This window comes from Helianthus annuus, chromosome 4, assembly GCF_002127325.2.
Source record: "Helianthus annuus cultivar XRQ/B chromosome 4, HanXRQr2.0-SUNRISE, whole genome shotgun sequence".
Lineage (NCBI taxonomy): Eukaryota > Viridiplantae > Streptophyta > Magnoliopsida > Asterales > Asteraceae > Helianthus > Helianthus annuus.
The window spans coordinates 5,482,484-5,508,089 of NC_035436.2; the positions used below are offsets into that span (position 1 = coordinate 5,482,484).

The 25,606-nt window shown below is 41.7% G+C and overlaps 1 long non-coding RNA gene across 2 annotated transcripts; it reads left to right on the forward strand.

The window, feature by feature from the left end:
• The first annotated feature begins 342 nt into the window (after positions 1-342).
• Positions 343-25,216, forward strand: LOC110934309. 2 transcript variants are annotated; one of them, XR_002588223.2, is made up of 4 exons: positions 343-452; positions 13,522-13,575; positions 24,635-24,688; positions 24,994-25,216. It is a non-coding gene; the product is annotated as an uncharacterized LOC110934309 (long non-coding RNA). The 2 variants fall into 2 exon arrangements; XR_002588222.2 differs by lacking the exons at positions 343-452; positions 13,522-13,575 and adding an exon at positions 23,968-24,094 and having other exon boundaries at positions 24,994-25,212.
• Positions 25,217-25,606: the final 390 nt, after the last annotated feature.

The following is a 25,606-nucleotide window of genomic DNA, read 5'->3' on the forward strand; positions in this document are numbered from 1 at the left end:
TTAAGTTAAAAATTGGTATCGGGCGTTGCGACGGCGTCGAAATGTAAAGTAACTCGATTTTATACCGCCTAGTGAAAATGTATTATATTTGACTGTAACACCCCAAAATATGCAATTTATTTATGTTATTTGAAATGTCTAGACATGTTATATTTAACCTAGTTAAATAGTTATACTAGTAAATGATTAGAAGGAAGGTTAAATGATAAATGAGCAAATTAAATAAATAGGGGGACTAAACTTGTTAAAAGATGGAAGTTATAAGTTTACTAATAAATAAGAATTAACAAAAAACAAAAACACACATACGTGTGTTCTCTGGAGATCGACCCAGAAGGGAAAGCAAGGGGGAAACCCTAAATTCTGCAAATTAGCTAAATTGAAAGGGGATTCAAGGCCAAATCACATGCATGAACTCGAAACCTTAACCATCTAAGCTAGTACAACAAGCGGTAAGTCGAATTTTCTGTTTTGGAAGAATGGTAGAAAGTGGGTTTTAACCCAATCATGAATTTGTGTGGAAGTCTTGTGTAATTGTGAGTTAGGAATTCATAATAGACTGAGGATTTTGCTTAATTTTGATTGTTTGGATGATTAGGGTTCATACCCACTTGTTGTAGGAAAAAGGTGAACATGATGAATTATGATAATATGCTTATGAAGGTGAATTGATACATAATCTGAATATGATAGAGAAATTTAGATAAGCTAAGGTAGGATGGAAGGAATAGGTGAATTTGATTGTTTCTTGTTATACTAGAAAAGGTGTAACATCTGTGCTTGTAATCATTGTGAACAGTTCAATTATCAATAAAATAATGTTATTTGATCCCAATGCTTGTTTCATTGTGTTTTACATTTTTCGTGTTTTGACTTTTGTTCAAATCGAAACTCTACATCGCTTCCTGGAGAGTTATACGTTAACTAGTGCGTAAACGTACTCAGTTTAATGCGACAAATACTCCGGAACATCAACATATACTCAACATACCTTAAATAACCTTTACATAACTTAGAAATAAGTTTTGAAGGCTTTGGTATAGCAAAAACAAGTTAATTCGCTTACAGGGACTAAACTTGACAAACTGCGAAAGTATGCCAAATTGAACTGTAACGAACATTCCGGGACATGTCCATAAGTTAAAACATACCATAAATATCCTTTACATAGCTTAGAAATAGGCTTTGAGAGGTTTGGTATGCTAAAACAAACTTTTGGATCATTCAGGGACTAAAAGTGTCAAAAAGTGCCTAAGTTTGCACTTTCGCGCATAACTTACGTTCTGAATACATCCGGACATCCAAAAATTTATGTAAGCATCCTTATATTATGCCTTAGTGTTTGGCATGAGAAAAATCCATTCGTCGCGTCATTTGGATCGTCTTTCACGCTTATGCGCATTCCGTCGTAATTAAGCGAACATCGCGATCGTACGGCCAAACGAACCGACATCCGGCATATTTTTGGGCATGTTTCATGTCCACAATGTTTAGGCATAATTTTAGGGCCTTAAAGGTGGCTATACAGGTCTTAAAGGGGCTGGAAATAGCTTAAAAAAACGCAACAGGGGCTGAATACGTAAATTCTGCAAGTGGTGCAGATCAGACGGGGCTAGGCGACCCGCGTAAGACCTGCACCCACTTTCACGCGGGCCGCGTGAACATGTCTGACAGCAGATTCTGCATTTAATGCAGAATCTGGCCTTTCGTTCGATCAAAGGGCGATGCCTTTTCACCCAAATGAAGGGCCAAGGGTCAAGTACACTGAATCTAACCCCTGGACACATGTACGCACGAGATCAAAGCACGTTATTCGATAAAACGATCCTAACGGTTCCACTTTTCCTATAAATACCCCCCCCCTTTTTGTGTAAAAACCCACAAATCAGATCTAAATGCTCTAAGTTGATGCTTATGCTTCATACCTGAGCTATTGGATCTTGATTAGCACTCGGGGACCCTCCGTAAGTCTTCTTTCGCTCTTTTATTCGCTTTTCGAGTCCGAAAGTCAACGTTTTGTTGACTTTCTGCATTGACCAGCCTATGGTCGATGCGAAGTTCATGGAACTTCATAACGTGAGCGTGATCACGATGGTTATGGTCCATAGTGACCATCCCTACTGATCACCACGTTATCTAGGCTCAGTGACGAGTCGTAGTTTCGGCCGAAATGTGCATTCTTGCATGTTTTGTAACCAAACTACTCGTGGGCATCAAAGCCGTTTGTTTTGATGTCAAACCTGTTTCTAAACTTAGTTAAGCATGTTCTAACATGCTTAGCTCGTCACTTTTAGTTTAGTGCTTATATAGGGTCGTAAGGTAAGCGATCTAAACCATCGCTTATGCTTTCGAACCCGACCCATTTGGTCGGTCATTAGGACCTGACCAAACACATTAGGTGACCATAGCTATAACCTTCCGAGGTTATACCTTGTGGTCACGATGTTAGGCGTTCCAGACGCGTTCTACGCGAGCGACGCGTTAGGGTAGCGTAAGCTACCTAAACGGGCCGTGATGGACCGTAAGCACTTAGGTTAAGTTTCATTTTAGTATGTAGGCTTTGTTAAACCATATTACACGAGTCTCCATACTCGTTTCGTTTACGAACCCGCGTACTATCTGATCCTTCCGATTTGGTCCGGTATATTAACATAGCTACCTATTAGTTGCCGTTTGATATCCCGTGACCTCTAGCATTATCTGGTTATTACACAAGAACTCCAAAGCAATCTCAGGTGAGTACATAGAACCCCATCTTTTACTGTTTTCCAACTGTTTTGGGGTGAAACACATGTGCCTATCTGTTACATTCATGCTTTCCATGTCTTCACATCATATGCCTGCTATGTTGTTAGTACATTATAGTACACGATTTCATTACATTTTATGCTATGTATGCCCATTGTGTGCGTACTTAGTACATTGATTTACATTACATTTTCTGTTGCATATGTTTACTCAGCATATGGACACATTGATTTACATGAACATTTCTGTTGCATATGTTTACTCAGCATATGGACACATTGATTTACATAAACATTTCTGTTGCATATGTTTACTCAGCATATGGACACATTGATTTACATAAACATTTCTGTTGCATATGTTTACTCAGCATATGGACACATTGATTTACATGAACATTTCTGTTGCATATGTTTACTCAGCATATGGACACATTGATTTACATGAACATTTCTGCTGCATATGTTTACTCAGCATATGGGCACATGCCTTCATTTTGTTATGACATTTGGTTTGTTTAACATGGGACAATACATTCATTAACACTAGCTACGCCGTTCGTTAGTAGGTAGTGGTACCATAGGAATTGACAACTCCCATTCCTGAAGTCCTGGGTTTGATAGGACTGGAAGGAATGACCGAATTCGATATACATAACTTAGATAAACCTTTAATTTGTTTAAGGGTTTATCGCCGCAGTCTCAAGGCTTGGATGTATGCATAGTTTACAATACCACATAAATGTTAATATCAATAGAGCATGCATTTTCCGCAGAACATAACGTTGATTTAAACCACGTTTTACTTCAACGACTTGTTTTGTGCATATGGTTTAAGTTGATACATTTCGCTTACCATACATGATACATTTTGGGATGCACAATACATGATTTACATTGAACATAAACACGTCGACATTGACATACACATTTGGTGATTTACATTTGAACATAAACATTTGACATGATTTACAATAACACTTGACATTTGGTTTACACATGAACAATTTACATGGTGGATTGGTTTGGGTAAATGATTTAAGTAACGTGGCGTATGTAATATGATACAAACATGGTGGATACGCCGTTGGTACTTCCTATATATATAAATGTTTGTATAATATTACATATCGTGGCGTTATCTAAGTCATTTCCGTTTAGACACATTACACTTTACATAAGTAACATATTCTTCACAAGACATTATTTTCACAAACAACTTATCTTATTCAACTCATTTTACTTGGTTATTCGTTTAACCTTGCACTTATTTATACGTATCGTTTGATGTTATCGTTTTTCAAATGATTTACAAAGCAAATCAAATTACAAGGTTCATGACTGACTGTTATTAAACATTCTTTAAAGCTCAAGTCATGAATCCCATTTTCACAAAAACTATGTATCTCACAGGCATTTTTATGCTGACGTACCTACTTTCACATGTGTTTTCAGGAGCTATTCCATAGGACGATGATCATGATTCTAGGGCGGACCTGTGCCTTAGAGCCTAAAAATGAAGTTTGAACTAGCTTAATTATGTTTTGATTTCCGTACTCTCTTTCCAAGACAATGTAACACCCTTGTTTATAAATAAAATACAACTTGTATGCCAAGGTTATGAAACAATTTAATTCTGTCCACGACACTCCCCGGCGTTTCCGCCGCGGTTGCATGTTATACGCGGCCGGGGTGTGACAGAAGAGTTGGTATCAGAGCCATTGGTTATAGGGAATTAGGTTATTAGTAATGCTTTGACCTAGACTATAACTTTAGGACCCTAACACAAGTTATCTTGTGTTTAGAGTTTAAAACATGCACATCACTTATCCTTAGGTGATAACCACAACGGGAACTTCGGTTCCGAATCCGCTTTGAAAATTAGTCATCTGTTCTAGGATGATTGATTACTAGGTTTTGAACCCTCTATTATAAGGTTTTGAACCCCTTTGGATTTTCAAAAATCCCGTCAAAGTGTTGGGTGAATAGTGTGAACACGTGCGAACTGGAAGGGTGAATGCCTGTACCCTGAGTTTTCTGTCTAAGGCTAGAGTGTTCGTACAAATCCACATAATCGGACCAGTCACTCTTACCTGGGAACTCTTGGGGTGAGTGTTCACTTATAGGCGAGCATGTCTTCGCGATACACTAATTCTGACCCATTTACTTTGACTAGACATTTCACGTCTCTTATTTACTTTGCGATGCATAACCGCCATTTTTGCTTTTGATTGCTTTTGCTTCATCTCATTCTCTTCACCCAATCATCTCACTCGTTTCATTTCATGTTTTTCTCTTCTAGAATGCCTCCTCGACGCGACAACCAGATAGCTACTGCTGAGCTGGCGGAGATTATTGCGCAGCAGATGGCTGCTCAATTTCCGAATCTCTTTGCTCAATGGAACCAGGCCAACAACAACAATGGTACATGCAAATACAAGGATTTTAACCAGGCTAAGCCACTCAAGTTTAGTGGTTCTGAAGGAGCAACTAGGCTTCTTCAGTGGTTCGAGAGCATCGAGAACACTTTTCGCCATGTGCAGTGTCCGGATAATCGCAAGGTCGAGTTTTCTTCGAGCGTGTTTCAGAAGAGGGCTCTAACATGGTGGAATGGGGTTATGAGAGATCAGGGTGCAGAAGTTGCTCTAGCTCAGACATGGGCTCAACTGAGAGCTCTGATGATGAGGGAGTTTTGTCCTCGTCATGAGCAACGAGCGTTGGAGAAAGAATTTGATGTGTTGAAGCAAGATAGTGGCGAGCACAGGGCTTATACAGATAGGTTTGAGGAGCTGAGTCTGCTTTGCCCAACCATGGTTACCCCACTCGACAAGGCTATCGAAAGGTACATCGACGGCCTGCCTGACTCAGTACAAGACATCCTTACTGGTAGCAACCCTACCACACTCCGTCAGGCAATCGAGTTATCAGCGACGTTGACTGAGTCGCAGATTCGAAAGAATAAACTACACAGGAAGGGTGACAAGGGCAAGAAGCAGTCGGCTGACAAGGAGGATAGTAAGAAAGGTCAGAACAAGAAGGGAAAGGAATCTGGTTCCTCAAGAGGGTCAAGGAAGCGCAAGGCTTCCCAAAATTTTGCTGTGACGGCCCAAGCTAACCAGGCAGCTCCCAACCAGCCTCCAGCAAAGAAACCCTACTCAGGAAGTGCACCTTTGTGTAATCAATGCAACAGTCACCATCAGCCGCAATATCAGTGCCGTTTCTGTACTAACTGTGGGAAGTCAGGTCACCTAGCCAATGTTTGTCGGTTTGCTCAGAACCGCGCAGTCCAGAACCCTGCTCAACAGGTTGCTCAACAACAGGGTCAGGCTGCACGACCAAACTACCCACCAGGTGCATGTTATAATTGTGGGGATCTGACCCACTACAGAAATCGGTGTCCAAGACTAGTCAACCAGAACCAGAATGCAAACCAGAATCCGGCACCGGCTCGAGGTCGAGTCTTTAACATGAATGCACAAGAAGCACAAGCAGACAACGAGGTGGTGAACGGTACGTTCTTTATTAATAATCAGCCAGCATCTGTCCTTTTTGATTCGGGTGCCGACAAGAGTTTCGTGTCATTGTCTTTCGAGACAATGCTTCGCGTGTCTAGAACGAAACTAGGTAAACCTTTGACAGTAGAGGTTGCCAGTGGTGAACCCATCGTTCTAAATTCTATTCTACGCAACTGCCAGTTGAACCTTAACGACCATATTTTTCCTATTGACCTCACACCAATGCAACTTGGAAGCTTCGACGTTATAGTGGGAATGGATTGGTTATCCAAGCATCGCGCAGAGATAGTTTGTTCAGAGAAGATTGTTCGTGTGCCGCTGTCTACAGGCGAGATCCTACAAGTTCGTGGCGAGAAGCCTGCCGGTGGTCTCAAACTCATGTCTTGTTTTAAAGCACAGAAGTATCTGCGAAAGCACTATGTGGCTTTCTTAGCGCATGTTACAGCAGATAAAGGCAAGGGTAAGTCTATTTCAGATATTCCTGTCGTTCGGGATTATTCCGAAGTATTCCCTGAAGACTTACCTGGTCTACCTCCAGCACGCCAAGTCGAGTTCCGTATTGATCTCGTACCTGGTGCAAATCCCGTTGCCAGAGCTCCATACCGTCTTGCACCGTCAGAGATGCAAGAATTATCTAAACAGCTGCAGGAACTCTCCGACAAAGGTTTTATCCGTCCTAGCTTTTCACCCTGGGGTGCTCCCGTTCTCTTTGTAAAGAAGAAGGATGGATCTTTTAGGATGTGTATCGATTATCGTGAGCTTAACAAGCTTACCATCAAAAATCGATATCCCCTACCTCGCATTGATGACCTCTTTGACCAGTTGCAAGGCGCTTCTTACTTTTCAAAGATTGATCTACGATCTGGATATCATCAGCTTCGTGTACATGAAGAAGACATTCCCAAGACAGCGTTCCGTACTCGTTATGGACATTATGAGTTCACAGTCATGCCATTTGGTTTGACTAATGCTCCTGCTGTTTTCATGGACTTAATGAATAGGGTCTGCAAGCCTTATTTGGATAAGTTCATCATCGTTTTTATTGATGACATCTTGATATATTCTAAGACGCGAGCTGATCATGAACAACATCTTCGTCTTACTCTGGAACTCCTAAAGAAAGAACAACTTTTCGCCAAATTCTCCAAGTGTGAATTCTGGCTTAAAGAGGTCCAATTTTTAGGACATATTGTCAACGAACAAGGTATTCATGTAGATCCCTCCAAGATCAGTGCGATCAAGGATTGGGATACACCTACTACCCCTACTGAAGTTCGTTCTTTTCTTGGTCTAGCGGGTTATTACCGCCGCTTCATTGAAAACTTCTCAAAGATTGCAGTTCCTCTAACTGCTCTAACTCAGAAGAACAAGCCATTTGAATGGGGAGTCAAACAAGAGGAAGCGTTTCAGACTTTGAAACAAAAGCTTTGCGACGCGCCTGTCCTAACATTGCCTGAGGGCAACGATGAGTTCGTCGTATATTGCGACGCATCTAAATTAGGACTTGGCTGCGTCCTGATGCAAAGAAACAAAGTCATAGCATACGCATCAAGGCAGTTGAAGATACATGAGAAGAACTACACCACTCATGATCTTGAGTTGGGTGCAGTTGTCTTCGCTCTCAAGATCTGGAGACACTACTTGTATGGTACAAAATGTGTGGTTTTCACTGACCACAAAAGTCTTCAACATATCTTCAATCAAAAGGAACTCAACATGAGGCAAAGACGTTGGGTTGAACTTCTAAACGACTACGACTGCGAGATTCGCTACCATCCTGGTAAGGCGAATGTCGTAGCCGATGCATTGAGTCGCAAGGAACGTATTAAGCTTCATTGTGTACGTGTCCAATCTGTTATTCAAACCGATATCCAAGCTCGTATTTCTCAGGCCCAACAAGCTTGTGTTTCACAAGGTTTAATGGATAAGGAATTTCCTTATCACATAACACCTGCTCTTGAACTGAAAGACAATGGATCGTACTATTTCATGGACCGTTTGTGGGTCCCAAGCCAAGATGATCTTCGTACCTTGCTTATGGATGAAGCCCATAAGTCTCGTTATTCCATTCATCCTGGCTCAGATAAGATGTATAAGGATCTTCGTATTCAGTATTGGTGGCCTGGTATGAAGAAAGACATTGCCTTATACGTATCTAAATGCCTTACTTGTCTTAAGGTTAAGGCAGAACATCAGCGTCCTTCTGGTTTATTGGAACAACCGGAGATCCCAGTTTGAAAATGGGAAAACATTACTATGGATCTCATTACTAAACTTCCGCGCACAAAGAAAGGTCACGATGCCATCTGGGTAGTCGTGGATCGTCTTACAAAGTCAGCGCATTTCTTACCAATCCGTGAGGATTTTTCGGCTGACAAACTTGCTCAAATCTACGTGGATGAAATTGTAGCACGACATGGTGTTCCTTTGAACATCATTTCTGACAGAGATGCTCGTTTCACTTCTCATTTTTGGAGAACCATGCAATCTGCTATGGGGTCTCAACTCAATTTGAGCACAGCTTATCATCCGCAAACGGATGGTCAATCTGAAAGAACAATCCAGACACTGGAGGATATGCTTAGAGCTTGTGTGATAGACTTTGGTGGTAGTTGGGATTCACATCTTCCATTGATTGAATTCTCCTACAACAACAGTTATCACTCCAGCATCAACATGGCTCCTTTCGAGGCTCTCTATGGTCGAAAATGTCGTTCACCAGTCTGCTGGAATGAGATTGGCGAGGCTCAGCTTACTGGACCTGCCCTCATTTTAGAGACAACAGAAAAGGTAAAGAAAGTTCGTGATAACCTTCAGACAGCTAGAAACCGTCAGAAGAGTTACGCGGACCTAAAACGCAAACCCTTGGATTTTCAAGTCGGTGATCGTGTATTACTTAAGGTCTCACCTTGGAAAGGTGTGATCAGATTTGGAAAGAAAGGAAAACTTGCACCTAGATATGTTGGACCATTCAAGATCGTCGAAAGAATCGGTAAGGTAGCCTACAGACTTGAGTTACCTCCTGAACTTGGAAATGTTCATCCAACCTTTCACGTGTCCAATCTCAAGAGGTGTTTAGCTGATGAAAACCTCCACATACCGCTTGACGAAATTCGTGTTGATCAAACACTGAAGTTTGTTGAGAAACCGGTAGAAATCATGGAACGTGAAGTCAAGTGGCTTAAACGCAAGCGCATTCCTTTGGTCAAGGTTCGGTGGGAACCTAAGCGTGGACCCGAGTTTACTTGGGAACGTGAAGATCAAATGAAGGCAAAATATCCGCATCTTTTTCAATCAGTTTCCTCTAAATAAATTTCGGGACGAAATTTCTACAAGTAGGGGAGACTGTAACATCTGTGCTTGTAATCATTGTGAACAGTTCAATTATCAATAAAATAATGTTATTTGATCCCAATGCTTGTTTCATTGTGTTTTACATTTTTCGTGTTTTGACTTTTGTTCAAATCCAAACTCTACATCGCTTCCTGGAGAGTTATACGTTAACTAGTGCGTAAACGTACTCAGTTTAATGCGACAAATACTCCGGAACATCAACATATACTCAACATACCTTAAATAACCTTTACATAACTTAGAAATAAGTTTTGAAGGCTTTGGTATAGCAAAAACAAGTTAATTCGCTTACAGGGACTAAACTTGACAAACTGCGAAAGTATGCCAAATTGAACTGTAACGAACATTCCGGGACATGTCCATAAGTTAAAACATACCATAAATATCCTTTACATAGCTTAGAAATAGGCTTTGAGAGGTTTGGTATGCTAAAACAAACTTTTGGATCATTCAGGGACTAAAAGTGTCAAAAAGTGCCTAAGTTTGCACTTTCGCGCATAACTTACGTTCTGAATACATCCGGACATCCAAAAATTTATGTAAGCATCCTTATATTATGCCTTAGTGTTTGGCATGAGAAAAATCCATTCGTCGCGTCATTTGGATCGTCTTTCACGCTTATGCGCATTCCGTCGTAATTAAGTGAACATCGCGATCGTACGGCCAAACGAACCGACATCCGGCATATTTTTGGGCATGTTTCATGTCCACAATGTTTAGGCATAATTTTAGGGCCTTAAAGGTGGCTATACAGGTCTTAAAGGGGCTGGAAATAGCTTAAAAAAACGCAACAGGGGCTGAATACGTAAATTCTGCAAGTGGTGCAGATCAGACGGGGCTAGGCGACCCGCGTAAGACCTGCACCCACTTTCACGCGGGCCGCGTGAACATGTCTGACAGCAGATTCTGCATTTAATGCAGAATCTGGCCTTTCGTTCGATCAAAGGGCGATGCCTTTTCACCCAAATGAAGGGCCAAGGGTCAAGTACACTGAATCTAACCCCTGGACACATGTACGCACGAGATCAAAGCACGTTATTCGATAAAACGATCCTAACGGTTCCACTTTTCCTATAAATACCCCCCCCCCTTTTTGTGTAAAAACCCACAAATCAGATCTAAATGCTCTAAGTTGATGCTTATGCTTCATACCTGAGCTATTGGATCTTGATTAGCACTCGGGGACCCTCCGTAAGTCTTCTTTCGCTCTTTTATTCGCTTTTCGAGTCCGAAAGTCAACGTTTTGTTGACTTTCTGCATTGACCAGCCTATGGTCGATGCGAAGTTCATGGAACTTCATAACGTGAGCGTGATCACGATGGTTATGGTCCATAGTGACCATCCCTACTGATCACCACGTTATCTAGGCTCAGTGACGAGTCGTAGTTTCGGCCGAAATGTGCATTCTTGCATGTTTTGTAACCAAACTACTCGTGGGCATCAAAGCCGTTTGTTTTGATGTCAAACCTGTTTCTAAACTTAGTTAAGCATGTTCTAACATGCTTAGCTCGTCACTTTTAGTTTAGTGCTTATATAGGGTCGTAAGGTAAGCGATCTAAACCATCGCTTATGCTTTCGAACCCGACCCATTTGGTCGGTCATTAGGACCTGACCAAACACATTAGGTGACCATAGCTATAACCTTCCGAGGTTATACCTTGTGGTCACGATGTTAGGCGTTCCAGACGCGTTCTACGCGAGCGACGCGTTAGGGTAGCGTAAGCTACCTAAACGGGCCGTGATGGACCGTAAGCACTTAGGTTAAGTTTCATTTTAGTATGTAGGCTTTGTTAAACCATATTACACGAGTCTCCATACTCGTTTGGTTTACGAACCCGCGTACTATCCGATCCTTCCGATTTGGTCCGGTATATTAACATAGCTACCTATTAGGTGCCGTTTGATATCCCGTGACCTCTAGCATTATCTGGTTATTACACAAGAACTCCAAAGCAATCTCAGGTGAGTACATAGAACCCCATCTTTTACTGTTTTCCAACTGTTTTGGGGTGAAACACATGTGCCTATCTGTTACATTCATGCTTTCCATGTCTTCACATCATATGCCTGCTATGTTGTTAGTACATTATAGTACACGATTTCATTACATTTTATGCTATGTATGCCCATTGTGTGCGTACTTAGTACATTGATTTACATTACATTTTCTGTTGCATATGTTTACTCAGCATATGGACACATCGATTTACATGAACATTTCTGTTGCATATGTTTACTCAGCATATGGACACATTGATTTACATAAACATTTCTGTTGCATATGTTTACTCAGCATATGGACACATTGATTTACATAAACATTTCTGTTGCATATGTTTACTCAGCATATGGACACATTGATTTACATGAACATTTCTGTTGCATATGTTTACTCAGCATATGGACACATTGATTTACATGAACATTTCTGCTGCATATGTTTACTCAGCATATGGGCACATGCCTTCATTTTGTTATGACATTTGGTTTGTTTAACATGGGACAATACATTCATTAACACTAGCTACGCCGTTCGTTAGTAGGTAGTGGTACCATAGGAATTGACAACTCCCATTCCTGAAGTCCTGGGTTTGATAGGACTGGAAGGAATGACCGAATTCGATATACATAACTTAGATAAACCTTTAATTTGTTTAAGGGTTTATCGCCGCAGTCTCAAGGCTTGGATGTATGCATAGTTTACAATACCACATAAATGTTAATATCAATAGAGCATGCATTTTCCGCAGAACATAACGTTGATTTAAACCACGTTTTACTTCAACGACTTGTTTTGTGCATATGGTTTAAGTTGATACATTTCGCTTACCATACATGATACATTTTGGGATGCACAATACATGATTTACATTGAACATAAACACGTCGACATTGACATACACATTTGGTGATTTACATTTGAACATAAACATTTGACATGATTTACAATAACACTTGACATTTGGTTTACACATGAACAATTTACATGGTGGATTGGTTTGGGTAAATGATTTAAGTAACGTGGCGTATGTAATATGATACAAACATGGTGGATACGCCGCTGGTACTTCCTATATATATAAATGTTTGTATAATATTACATATCGTGGCGTTATCTAAGTCATTTCCGTTTAGACACATTACACTTTACATAAGTAACATATTCTTCACAAGACATTATTTTCACAAACAACTTATCTTATTCAACTCATTTTACTTGGTTATTCGTTTAACCTTGCACTTATTTATACGTATCGTTTGATGTTATCGTTTTTCAAATGATTTACAAAGCAAATCAAATTACAAGGTTCATGACTGACTGTTATTAAACATTCTTTAAAGCTCAAGTCATGAATCCCATTTTCACAAAAACTATGTATCTCACAGGCATTTTTATGCTGACGTACCTACTTTCACATGTGTTTTCAGGAGCTATTCCATAGGACGATGATCATGATTCTAGGGCGGACCTGTGCCTTAGAGCCTAAAAATGAAGTTTGAACTAGCTTAATTATGTTTTGATTTCCGTACTCTCTTTCCAAGACAATGTAACACCCTTGTTTATAAATAAAATACAACTTGTATGCCAAGGTTATGAAACAATTTAATTCTGTCCACGACACTCCCCGGCGTTTCCGCCGCGGTTGCATGTTATACGCGGCCGGGGTGTGACAAAAGGGAACATGTAGGATTATGCTATAAACACTTGTACCTTGTGCTTTGATGATAATGCGCACACCAAGTGTTTGACAAAATGCCTCAATGAAAATATTAGCCTTGTAAGCCGTAAACTTTATGTGAATTGAATATGTTATGAAGCGTGAGTAAATTGTATGATGTTTTATCGATTGATATGTGTGAATGAGTATGAAACATAAATTAAAAGAATGAATGGTTATATGTAGGCGTTAAGGAAGAAAGTTCGAGTCAAGTGAAGCAACAAGGGAATCAAGACCGAGGTACGCTACTTGTACAATTTTAGCTTTCACTATAGATATGTGTTGATCAAATAATGGTAATAGATACATAAGCCGCCTCAAAAATAGATAGGCATCATCACATATACATGACCTATCTCAAAAAATTAAAAACCAAGTACTTGTCCCTGTTTCTAAAAACCAAACATAAGGGAACCAAAATACAGAACATATTCACAAACACCTACTGAGGAAGGCTTGGTGCCATCACCACTTCAGGGGTATGCACTCCCACCTCATCACCATCGTCATCATCCACCACCACCATAGGGTTGACGGCCAAATGATCAGTTGAGCCACCAACCATTGGGGGTACCATGCCAGAGCCATCCATCTGCTGCCTCCTCGTCCGACCACCGGACTGGCGCTGGTATATCAGACGATATCGCCGTTCAGGGTCCACCGGAATTAAACCAGTCAGCACATCAGCCGATAGCTGCACTCCGGGATCCACCGGTTGAGGATCCAAAATAACAAGGCTCTGACATGCTCGGTTGGCACGAACCGGAGCAACATTTGGGATGGGTCTTCTCCCCTAAGCATCGATTTTGTTACCGGATGTTGCAGCATCAGCAGGCCATCAGCAGCATCAAGCACCCGGAAGATTTCGGAAAGCCTTTGCCTGTACCGTTTTCTTTCCATTACACAAACATAACCAAAAATGGAAACGAGGGGTGAATTTATAGCAGTAGTTAAGAAGTTTTGACAGTGGTGACATCAGATGTATTAATTAAAAGTAATCATCACAAGTCACAGAGCCATATTTTACAAGCCGGCGGTGTCAGAAATCATGACATCTGCATTAATTTAGCTGTCAAATCAAAACAGAAAATGGGCACTAAACCCAATTCAAACAGTGTCATTAACAAGGCAACAAGAGTACACAACAAGCAACAAAACGAATAACAGAGTAGTCATTCTTCTTCGGATTCATCCGCGGGGTCCAGCATCAGACGCAGCGACTCTATTCCATCCTCATTGACTTTATCCATTAGATCGCCATAGCACGGTAGAGGCTCGGTATACGCCGCTTCAAGGGCACTCGCCATATCAGCCTGTAACTTGTCTTTGATAGCTTGAAAATCCAGCGGCACTCTCTCCACTTGCTGGCAATCCATGTAGCCTTTATGTACACCGTCATGATGCCCGGATTGGTAGGCAGCTGCGGAGAGACGGTCAATCAGGCTAGTAAAATGGGACGATTCACGCAGATACTCGAACGCCCCCACAAGCCCATTAGTTATCAACCAATTCCTGTCTCCCCGCATAGCCGCCAGCTGGCTGGTCAAGTCATCGATTTCTGCATTGGATTGTGCCAGCGCGTTCTCCACCTCTTTTAACTTCGAAGACGACGATGCAGCAAGTTTGTTGTTTTGAGTGACAAGGGAGTCACAATGATCCTGCATCTCCTTGAGTTTTTCTTCACGCTCCTCCAGCTCTCCTTGCATCAGTCGGATTTTGGTATGGCAAGCTTCTACTTCAGCTGTCAAATCCTGGTACCGCTCCTGAACCTGGGACACAAAATCGGTGTCAACACGAAATTTTTCCAATTGGGCTGATAACTCGTGTCTCACCTTCTGAGCCTCCGCTACAGCCTTACGTTCCAACTCCTCTTGCACATTTTTCGCCTGAGCCAAAACCCGATCTTTTTCCGCCATATCGCGGGCCCATAAGATCCGTTCCTCAGCAAGATGTTTGGTCACCCTTCGCAAATCTTCTTCGGCCTTGTTTTTCTCCGACAAAAATCGGGCCTCTTTTAAACCCGCAGTCTGCAGTTGACTTTCGAGGCGATGCTTGTCGTCCCTCAGTTCTTCAATAGTCGCCCGGGCCTCATGAAGTTGGGTGTTATCACGCATCCACCGACGTCGAATCTCTACCAACCTTCTTGGTAGGGTGACAGAATCCGATATGGAAGAATTCATCAAATCTTCATTATTTAACCCCTCAACGTACGCCGCTTCGGCAGGTGGATACGCCCTCTCGATCCAATGTTGAACCACAGGAGGAAAGATCAGCCGGGAGGATTCAGCAATTTTCCATTGAGGTTGGTAACGTTTATCCTGAGCATGAGGATCCCAGCAAACGGTGGGTATAAATAGGTCGTCAATCAAACGAGCACCGTCGTCAGCAATACCGCTGCTTGACCCTCGATTGTCACCACCACCCACGCTAGTCGCCTCATGCGCGGTCAACGTGGCAGCAGCATTCGTATCAACACCAACAAAAATGCCCTTGGGCGAGTCAAGTAAGGGTGTGTCAGGACCGCCTGATCGAAGCGACGATAGCGGATCAACAGATACAGCTACCGATACTGTAGGACTAGGGAGAGGCATGACACAGCTCACAGCGGGAGCAACGGAGGCTAAGGATTGCGGGCCCGTAGATATGCTAACATTAATACCAGGGCATGACGCCGCTACGGTCGGCACAATAATGGATGTCACAACTCCGGATGACACTCCCACGGAGGTACCTACACCATAAGCATAGAAGGACGTTAGTAACATGAGCGCCGATACGCTATAAGGGTAGTTAGCAATAGATACCTGGTGAAAAAGCACACGCAGCCTGCACCGCTTTAAACGCGCTCAGAGTAGGCGCGACGAAGGTTTTCCTTTTCTTCGAGACACGACCGGGACTGGTCAGGTCGGAGACCAAGGGAACATCACGCCCCATACTGGACGTTTACTCCATTGTGGGCACACTCCCGTGAGTTGCTGTGTGTTTTTTCCCGGACAGTTTTATTCGGGCAGGTTTTTTCTCCGACGACGCCACGACAGTAGTCGTCATACCCGACAGGGGAGCAATGTACGCCAAAGGGTCCGCTGGTACAGCGGGTAGAAGAAATTGCTCCAGATGCACTTTTAGCACATCAGGCTCCCCTTCGTCCAACATACGGTCGGCAGGCTTCAACGCGAGGTGCCGTGGTGGGTCAATAAAGTCAAACATACCCCACTCCCCTGCGCGAAGTAAGTGATTTTGAAAAAAAAAATATACACAAAAACACACTGTAAAAGTTAACAAGGCACGGTGATGTCAGCATACCTCCATCGTCCCGTTGAAATGAGGGATAACGCTTTATATCCGGCCATAACAGACTCATGCCGGCCATCACCAGTGCACCTTCTGGAATGATGGTGCACTCAAAGGGGCGGCCACATAACTTTACATATAGCGCGTTCGATGCGTACAAATCCTCAGGAGGAGCATCATCCTTCACTTTATCTTTCGGTCCCTTCTCTTGCCAATGCATCTCCCCAGGAATGGCAACGGCGTCCAGATAGAAGAACTTTTTCTTCCAATCTTTGTCCCTAGAGCTAGTGGGAATCTCCCTTAGGCATGATGCGTCTGTATCCCTCCGATCAAAAGTAAAGAAAGGGGATTTCCACACAAGCACAAAGAAAGCCCTAAAAACAATTAGTTCTGGGATATGGCCCAGCGCTATGCAGGCATACTCGAATTGTTGAAGTTTTACCAAGCCAAGGGGATGTACTTGAGAAATGTGGATACGGTAAAAATCAAGCACCAATTTCAAAAATTTGGTGATGGGTAGCCGGAAATTGCAAAATTTGAAAAAATCACTGAATAAAGTGATTTTACCCACCTTCAGGGGGAAGGCAGTGTCGGTTTTCGACGGCAAAACAGGATTCCACTCGGCCCTAATACCGTAATCATGAACAAGATTGTTGAAGGATGATACGCCCCATTTGCAAAATAGTATGTCCGTAGGGGTGGCAGTGGTGGAAGACGATTCGTTCGTTTTCGAAGCCATGGAGTAGAGAGAGTGACGATGGAGTGATTTGGGGAAGGATTTTTGAACTCCTACGTAAGGTATCGTTCTTTATAAGCTACGGAAACTTTTCAAATGCAAAAATGTGTACGAACCGACACACGTGTCCGTCAAGGGAAAAGACAGCTGTCACTAACATGGTGACCCAACTGTCACATCCTGTATTTTCGCCGTATTTTCCAAAGGTCGTTGTTAAAATCATCATGAGTTCACTTTTTCTTTTTCTCTTAGTCCGACCTAATGGACTCCCTCCATGAGCTCGGACTGGGGGGACATGACGAGGTGTGACCCGCATCGGTCACCCGACCCGGTTACAACCTTTTATATTAATGTGAATAACAAACATTTATTCTAGAACCTTCCATATCTACATGGAAGGTGCACAACTAAATCTCCCACTTTTTGGGAAGATCGTGTAAATCTCCAGTTTATCGGAACGTATCCTGGAATAAAGGAAACCCTAATGGAAAACTTATAAATAGAGGCAAATGCATAAGGTATGATCATCGAATTCCCATATATCTTCCTCTCCAATACTTCTCTCAAGAACGAATACTTATTCTCACGCCGGAGGGTGGTTACAGGAATAACCCCATTCCTGTAACGAGTCCTAACGGTGTTTCTGTTTTGCAGCCACTCGTTCAAGTCACTAATCATCGAAGTCATTGGTGCTGTTAAGGTCAGTGTTTCTTCAGGACCCTTCTCTTGAATGGGTCGAATAATGCTATTGTAAGTCTAGAAGGAATGGTAAGAGGTTCCGTTGGAATACATTACCGTGCAAGAATGAAAGAATGTAGTAAAGCGCAAGTTGTAAATGTCACATTTGTTACAAGTCCGTAAGTTAGATTCTTGAGTTAAAGAAAGTAATTTTTGTTCTAAAGAGTTTTTGATGTTGTGGTCATGTAGGTAAATCTCATGTCTAGCTATCAACCTTCGCCCGGTTCGAACACGCCTCAAGCCCGTCAAGCGTTCCGCATTTTGTAAAAGTCAATGTTTAAAACTTTTTCACTTATGTTTTCGTCTAGTACATAAACCTAGTTTTCATTATGTTGTCTTTTGGAAAACTTGTCTGTAAGTACGTACATAAACTCAATGGTTTCGTAAGTAAAACATGGTATGTTTTGACGTGTATTTTGTGTCTTTCGAATGATGTTGGATTATGTAAAACAGGGGACCACTCGTTTTTCAAACGGATCATGCCCAAATTTTGTGAGAAAAGTACATTGTTATTTAATAGATATTTAAAGGAAATTATGGACGTTACAAGTTGGTATCAGAGCGTAGGTTTGAGGGATTCAAGCATTAAATGCTTGAACTCAAACCGGAAGCTCATGTAAAGCGTGTGTTCGATCCGCGGCGCGAAGCAAGTAAGTACCTTTAAAGTTGATTTCGCATTATGAATGAGTTGGCTAGGGAATGTTAGGAAAATCATCACGGGGTGATGTGTAAAAGTTTAGGATGAAACGGACTGGTACGGGTTAAAACGGGTTGAACAGATGGCTGCAAAATAAGAAATTCATCATAGTATGCTGGGCGTCACCGTAAGCTACGGTGACACCGTAACTTACGGTAGACACTGGGACGAAATTCTTCTGCCGTAAGGCAGTAGCTTTACACCGTAAAAGAAATAATGCCACCGTAAATTACGGTGACACCGTAATTTACGGTGGAGACTGTTTTCAGCCTTTTTCAATTGCGATGTTCTGCTTAATGTTTTCTATCATACGTGAAGTATTGCAAACGCTATAATAAGACTCTAAAGAATGATAGTATGCATGAATGTTAACTTTCAAAGGAAGTTATGTACTAATAGAATGATTATATGATGGAAAGGATGATTGAATGCTTGGAATAAAGAATGATGTTTATGTGTAGATGGCGGATACGAATGACAATGAAGTGACACAACAGGAGCAACTGAAAACTATGATCTCGGAAGAGGTCGAAAGGGCAATACAAGTAAGCATCCCTCATTTAGCCCAAGAAGTGGAAGGTCATGTACTGGAAGTGGTGGAAACAATGATGGCAGGCAAGATAGATGAGTTGAAGGGAATGATTGTAGAAATGCAAGGAAAGAAAGGGGCTCGCAAATGTACTTATAAGGAATTTATGGCATGCAACCCGTTACCATTCAAAGGAGAAATTGATCCTATAGCATGCCAAAGGTGGATTGCAAGTACTGAAGCGGTGTTCATAAGGAGTCATTGTGAGAAGGAGGACCAAGTGATGTTCGCCACCGGTTTGTTACAACTCCGAGCTAAAGATTGGTGGGATGTTTATAGTAAAGAGATTGGGGAAGAAAAAGTTCAAGTCTTGACATGGCAAGAGTTCAAGGAACCTTTTCTAAAGTACCACAGTCCGCAATCTGCCATTGACAAGATCCAAGAAGATTTCTTACATTTTCGTCAGAAAGATGAAACCATTGATGAAATCACCAACGTTTTCCTTGACAAGCTGAAGTTCTGTAATGATATAGCATGAACGGAAAGAATGAAGATAAACCGTTATTACGGTATGTTGAAGGCTGAATATCGGGAGTTCATAATTCCCGCTAAATGTGAAACTTTGAATGAGCTCATTGACTTGGCCCGAGATAGGGAGATTGAAATAAGAAGACAGGCAGAAAGAGGCGAAAAGAGAGTATCCGAAAATGTTTCCAGCTCGAGCCCTTCAAAGAAACCAAAATTTCAAGATCAAAGCAAGAAGGATAAGGCGAAGGGTAGTATTCCGAAATGCAAAACGTGCGGAAAGTTACACACGGGGGAGTGTTTGAAAGGGAAGAAGGGCTGTTACAATTGTGGTCAAGAGGGACACCCATACTATAGGTGTCCTAATCCTTCAAGAACGTGTTACAACTGTTTCCAACCGGGTCATATTAAGGCTGAGTGTCCCAAGCTTCAACAGAAAACCGATAAGGAGGCAAGAAAGGTGGAAGCCCCAAGAGCTAAGGGGAGGATGTTTCAGATCATAACCGAGGAATCGAAGGACCACCCGAATGTTGTATCAGGTATATTCTCATTGAACTCGATGCCTACGTATGTGTTATTTGATACCGGTGCCAGTAGATCGTTTGTATCAAGTGAATTAGTGTCACACCCCTCCTTTAGAATCGAAAGACTGCATGTACCATTAGAAGTAGAAATAGCCGATAGTAAGAGTTATTTGTTGCACGAAGTTTGTAGAGATTGTGAAATAATCATTGAAGACGAGAAGTTTGCCATTGACCTTATTCCCATGATATTGGGGGAATTTAAGGTTATAGTTGGCATGGATTGGCTAGCTAAACATCAGGCCGAAATTCAATGTGAGAGGAAGGTAATTCATGTGTTAACATCGGAAGGAAAACGAGTAAGCATACAAGGGGAAAGGAATATCAATTCGAAGCTTTGTTCTATAGTCCAAGCATACAAGTACGTACGAAATGGAAGCAAGGCATTTCTAACTTACGTGGTGGATACTAAGCAGAATACCCCTAAGATAGAAGAGGTTGAGGTCGTGAATGAGTTTCTTGATGTTTTTCCGGAAGATTTACCGGGGCTTCCACCAGAACGCGAAGTGGATTTCAAGATTGAATTGTACCCTGATGCCAAACCCGTAGCTAAGGCCCCTTATAGGTTGGCCCCAACTGAAATGCGGGAGTTAATGGTACAAATACAAGAATTGCTCGACAAGGGATTTATACGCCCGAGTGTGTCGCCATGGGGATCGCCAGTACTTTTTGTCAAAAAGAAAGATGGTTCGATGCGCATGTGCGTCGATTACCGCGAGTTGAACAAGCTGACTGTGAAAAACCGATACCCATTGCCCCGAATCGATGGTCTCTTCGATCAGTTACAAGGGGCAAGTTGGTTTTCAAAAATAGATTTGCGGTCCGGGTACCATCAGTTAAGAGTGCGAGATGAGGATGTGGCGAAAACGGCTTTTAGAACGCGATACGGGCATTACGAGTTCTTAGTAATGTCCTTTGGATTAACGAACGCGCCTGCCGTGTTCATGGATCTTATGAATCGAGTTTGTCGGCCCATGTTAGACAGATTCGTTATAGTTTTTATCGATGACATCCTGGTTTATTCCCGAAGTAAAGCCGATCATGCATGCCATTTACGTGAGGTTCTTGAAGTACTTCGCAAGGAGAAATTGTACGCGAAATTCTCCAAGTGTGCTTTTTGGCTTAGAGAGGTGCAATTTCTCGGTCATGTGATTAATGCGGATGGTATCTTAGTAGACCCGTCAAAGGTGGAAGCCGTTATGAAATGGGTACCTCCCAAGAACCCAAGTGAAGTAAGAAGCTTTTTGGGTTTAGCAGGCTATTATAGGAGGTTTATCCAAGATTTTTCCAAATTGGCCTTGCCGTTGACCAAGTAAACCAAGAAGGATGAGAAGTTTTCATGGGGTGCAGATCAAGAGAGGGCGTTTCAAACCTTGAAAGAAAAGCTGTCGAGTTCCCCGGTACTAACCTTACCTGATGGAACGGAAGATTTGGTGGTGTTTACGGATGCGTCACACCAAGGGTTGGGATGTGTTTTGATGCAAAGGGGTAGAGTCATTGCCTATGCTTCTAGGCAATTGAAGTCACACGAAAGTAATTATCCAACCCATGACTTGGAGTTAGCGGCAGTAGTGTTTGCTTTAAAGATATGGAGGCACTATCTATACGGTATGAAAAGTGCTATTTATTCTGACCACAAAAGCCTTAAATACTTTTTCGAGCAAAGGGAATTAAATATGAGGCAACGAAGGTGGTTAGAACTTCTTAAAGATTATGATTGTGAGATCCTTTATCATCCGGGTAAAGCTAATGTAATGGCCGATGCCCTGAGCCGAAAGGATTACCCGCCTCCAATTCAAGTCAAGTCCATGAAGATGGTAATTACACCTCGATTTCTCGAAATGGTTAAAGAAGCCCAAGTCAAGTCACTAAGCGGGATGGACTCTAAGAAGGAAAGAACAAAGGGGTTTGTGGATAAATTCGAAGAGAGATCCGATGGAATTAAAACCATGTATGGTCGTATATGGATACCCCGATTTAGCGAAGCAAAGGGTGTATTGCTCGAAGAAGCTCACAAATCCCGATTCTCGGTTCATCCTGGAGCTACAAAATGTATCTGGACTTGAAGAAAAGTTATTGGTGGCCCGGTATGAAACGTGATATCGTCAAGCATGTTGCAAAATGCCTGACGTGTTTGCAAGTGAAGGCAGAACATCAGAAACCATACGGGAGGTTGCAACCGTTAGTGATTCCGGTATGGAAATGGGAAGAATTGACGATGGACCTAGTGACCAAGCTTCCTAAGACAAGGAAAGGTCACGATGCTATATGGGTGATTGTAGACCGCCTCACCAAGAGTGCGCACTTCTTACCCATTCGGGAAGCTTTCTCTTCTGAAAAGATGGCGGAGATCTATGTTAACGAGATAATATCACGACACGGAGTTCCTGTATCTATTGTGTCGGATCGAGATACCCGATTCACATCTCGATATTGGCAAGGTTTTCATGAAAGTATGGGTACAAAATTACATTTCAGCACCGCCTACCACCCCCAAACGGATGGTCAGTCCGAGCGGACCATTCAAACACTTATCGACATGCTGCGAGCATGTGTGATAGACTTTGGGGGAAGCTGGGATGACCACTTGCCGTTGGTGGAATTTTCATACAACAATAGCTACCACAACGGCATTCGAATGGCACCGTATGAATTGTTGTATGGAAGAAAGTGTAGAACTCCAATTTGTTTGGGAGAGGTGGGACAGAGAGAAATTGCACCCAACGAGGTAGTGGTTAAAACTAACGAGAAGATCGATCTTGTGCGAGCCCGTTTAAAAGCGGCTCAAGATCGACAAAAGGCCTATGCAGATCAAAGGAGGCGACCCATCGAATTTCAAATAGGTGATTATGTGTTATTAAAGGTTTCCCCATGGAAAGGTATAATCCGTTTCCGTAAGCGAGGAAAGCTAGGTCCCCGCTACATAGGACCTTTCAAGATTGTAGCCCGGGTTGGGGAGGTAGCATATCGGTTGGAATTACCGCCAACTTTGGATGGAATACATGACACATTCCATGTGTCACAATGGAGAAAGTGTTTAGCGGATGAGACGGCATATGTGCCCCTTGACGATATTGAGCTGGATGAAAAATTGAATTATATTGAGAGGCCGATAGCTATCAAGGATTCCAAGGTAACGCACCTTCGGAACAAAACCATAAAGCAAGTCTTGGTGCAATGGCAACATCGGAAAGGATCAGACCTTACATGGGAGCTAGAAGATGAAATGAGGAAGCTCTACCCGACATTATTTGGTACGTATTAAGGTTTCGGGGACGAAACCTCTTTTAAGGGGGGTAGACTTGTAACACCCCAAAATATGCAATTTATTTATGTTATTTGAAATGTCTAGACATGTTATATTTAACCTAGTTAAATAGTTATACTAGTAAATGATTAGAAGGAAGGTTAAATGATAAATGAGCAAATTAAATAAATAGGGGGACTAAACTTGTTAAAAGATGGAAGTTATAAGTTTACTAGTAAATAAGAATTAACAAAAAACAAAAACACACATACGTGTGTTCTCTGGAGATCGACCAAGAAGGGAAAGCAAGGGGGAAACCCTAAATTCTGCAAATTAGCTAAATTGAAAGGGGATTCAAGGCCAAATCACATGCATGAACTCGAAACCTTAACCATCTAAGCTAGTACAACAAGCGGTAAGTCGAATTTTCTGTTTTGGATGAATGGTAGAAAGTGGGTTTTAACCCAATCATGAATTTGTGTGGAAGTCTTGTGTAATTGTGAGTTAGGAATTCATAATAGACTGAGGATTTTGCTTAATTTTGATTGTTTGGATGATTAGGGTTCATACCCACTTGTTGTAGGAAAAAGGTGAACATGATGAATTATGATAATATGCTTATGAAGGTGAATTGATACATAATCTGAATATGATAGAGAAATTTAGATAAGCTAAGGTAGGATGGAAGGAATAGGTGAATTCGATTGTTTCTTGTTATACTAGAAAAGGGAACATGTAGGATTATGCTATAAACACTTGTACCTTGTGCTTTGATGATAATGCGCACACCAAGTGTTTGACAAAATGCCTCAATGAAAATATTAGCCTTGTAAGCCGTAAACTTTATGTGAATTGAATATGTTATGAAGCGTGAGTAAATTGTATGATGTTTTATCGATTGATATGTGTGAATGAGTATGAAACATAAATTAAAAGAATGAATGGTTATATGTAGGCGTTAAGGAAGAAAGTTCGAGTCAAGTGAAGCAACAAGGGAATCAAGACCGAGGTACGCTACTTGTACAATTTTAGCTTTCACTATGGATATGTGTTGATCAAATAATGTATTAATTCGAATCAAGTAGGGAGAAAATGTATGTTTGGACCCTTCTCTTGAATGGGTCGAATAATGCTATTGTAAGTCTAGAAGGAATGGTAAGAGGTTCCGTTGGAATACATTACCGTGCAAGAATGAAAGAATGTAGTAAAGCGCAAGTTGTAAATGTCACATTTGTTACAAGTCCGTAAGTTAGATTCTTGAGTTAAAGAAAGTAATTTTTGTTCTAATGAGTTTTTGATGTTGTGGTCATGTAGGTAAATCTCATGTCTAGCTATCAAGCTTCGCCCGGTTCGAACACGCCTCAAGCCCGTCAAGCGTTCCGCATTTTGTAAAAGTCAATGTTTAAAACTTTGTCACTTATGTTTTCGTCTAGTACATAAACCTAGTTTTCATTATGTTGTCTTTTGGAAAACTTGTCGTAAGTACGTACATAAACTCAATGGTTTCGTAAGTAAAACATGGTATGTTTTGACGTGTATTTTGTGTCTTTCGAATGATGTTGGATTATGTAAAACAGGGGACCACTCGTTTTTCAAACGGATCATGCCCAAATTTTGTGAGAAAAGTACATTGTTATTTAATAGATATTTAAAGGAAATTATGGACGTTACATTGACCCAACCGATTCCGAACAAAATTTACATCAAAACGCAGACCAACTGAAAACACATATAAAAATAAGCACAAAAGCGTCTTGACCTAACTCGTTTTCGAGAAAAAATTACGCCTGTTGGTGCACTTGTGTCTGTACTTTGTCTGTATTCGGTCTGTATATAAACGATGTCCTAAGTCTGTAAGTTGACTAAGTCAACCATCCTCCGGATTGACTTGGTCAAACAGTTAGAAAGATAAAAGTCTGTCTCGAAG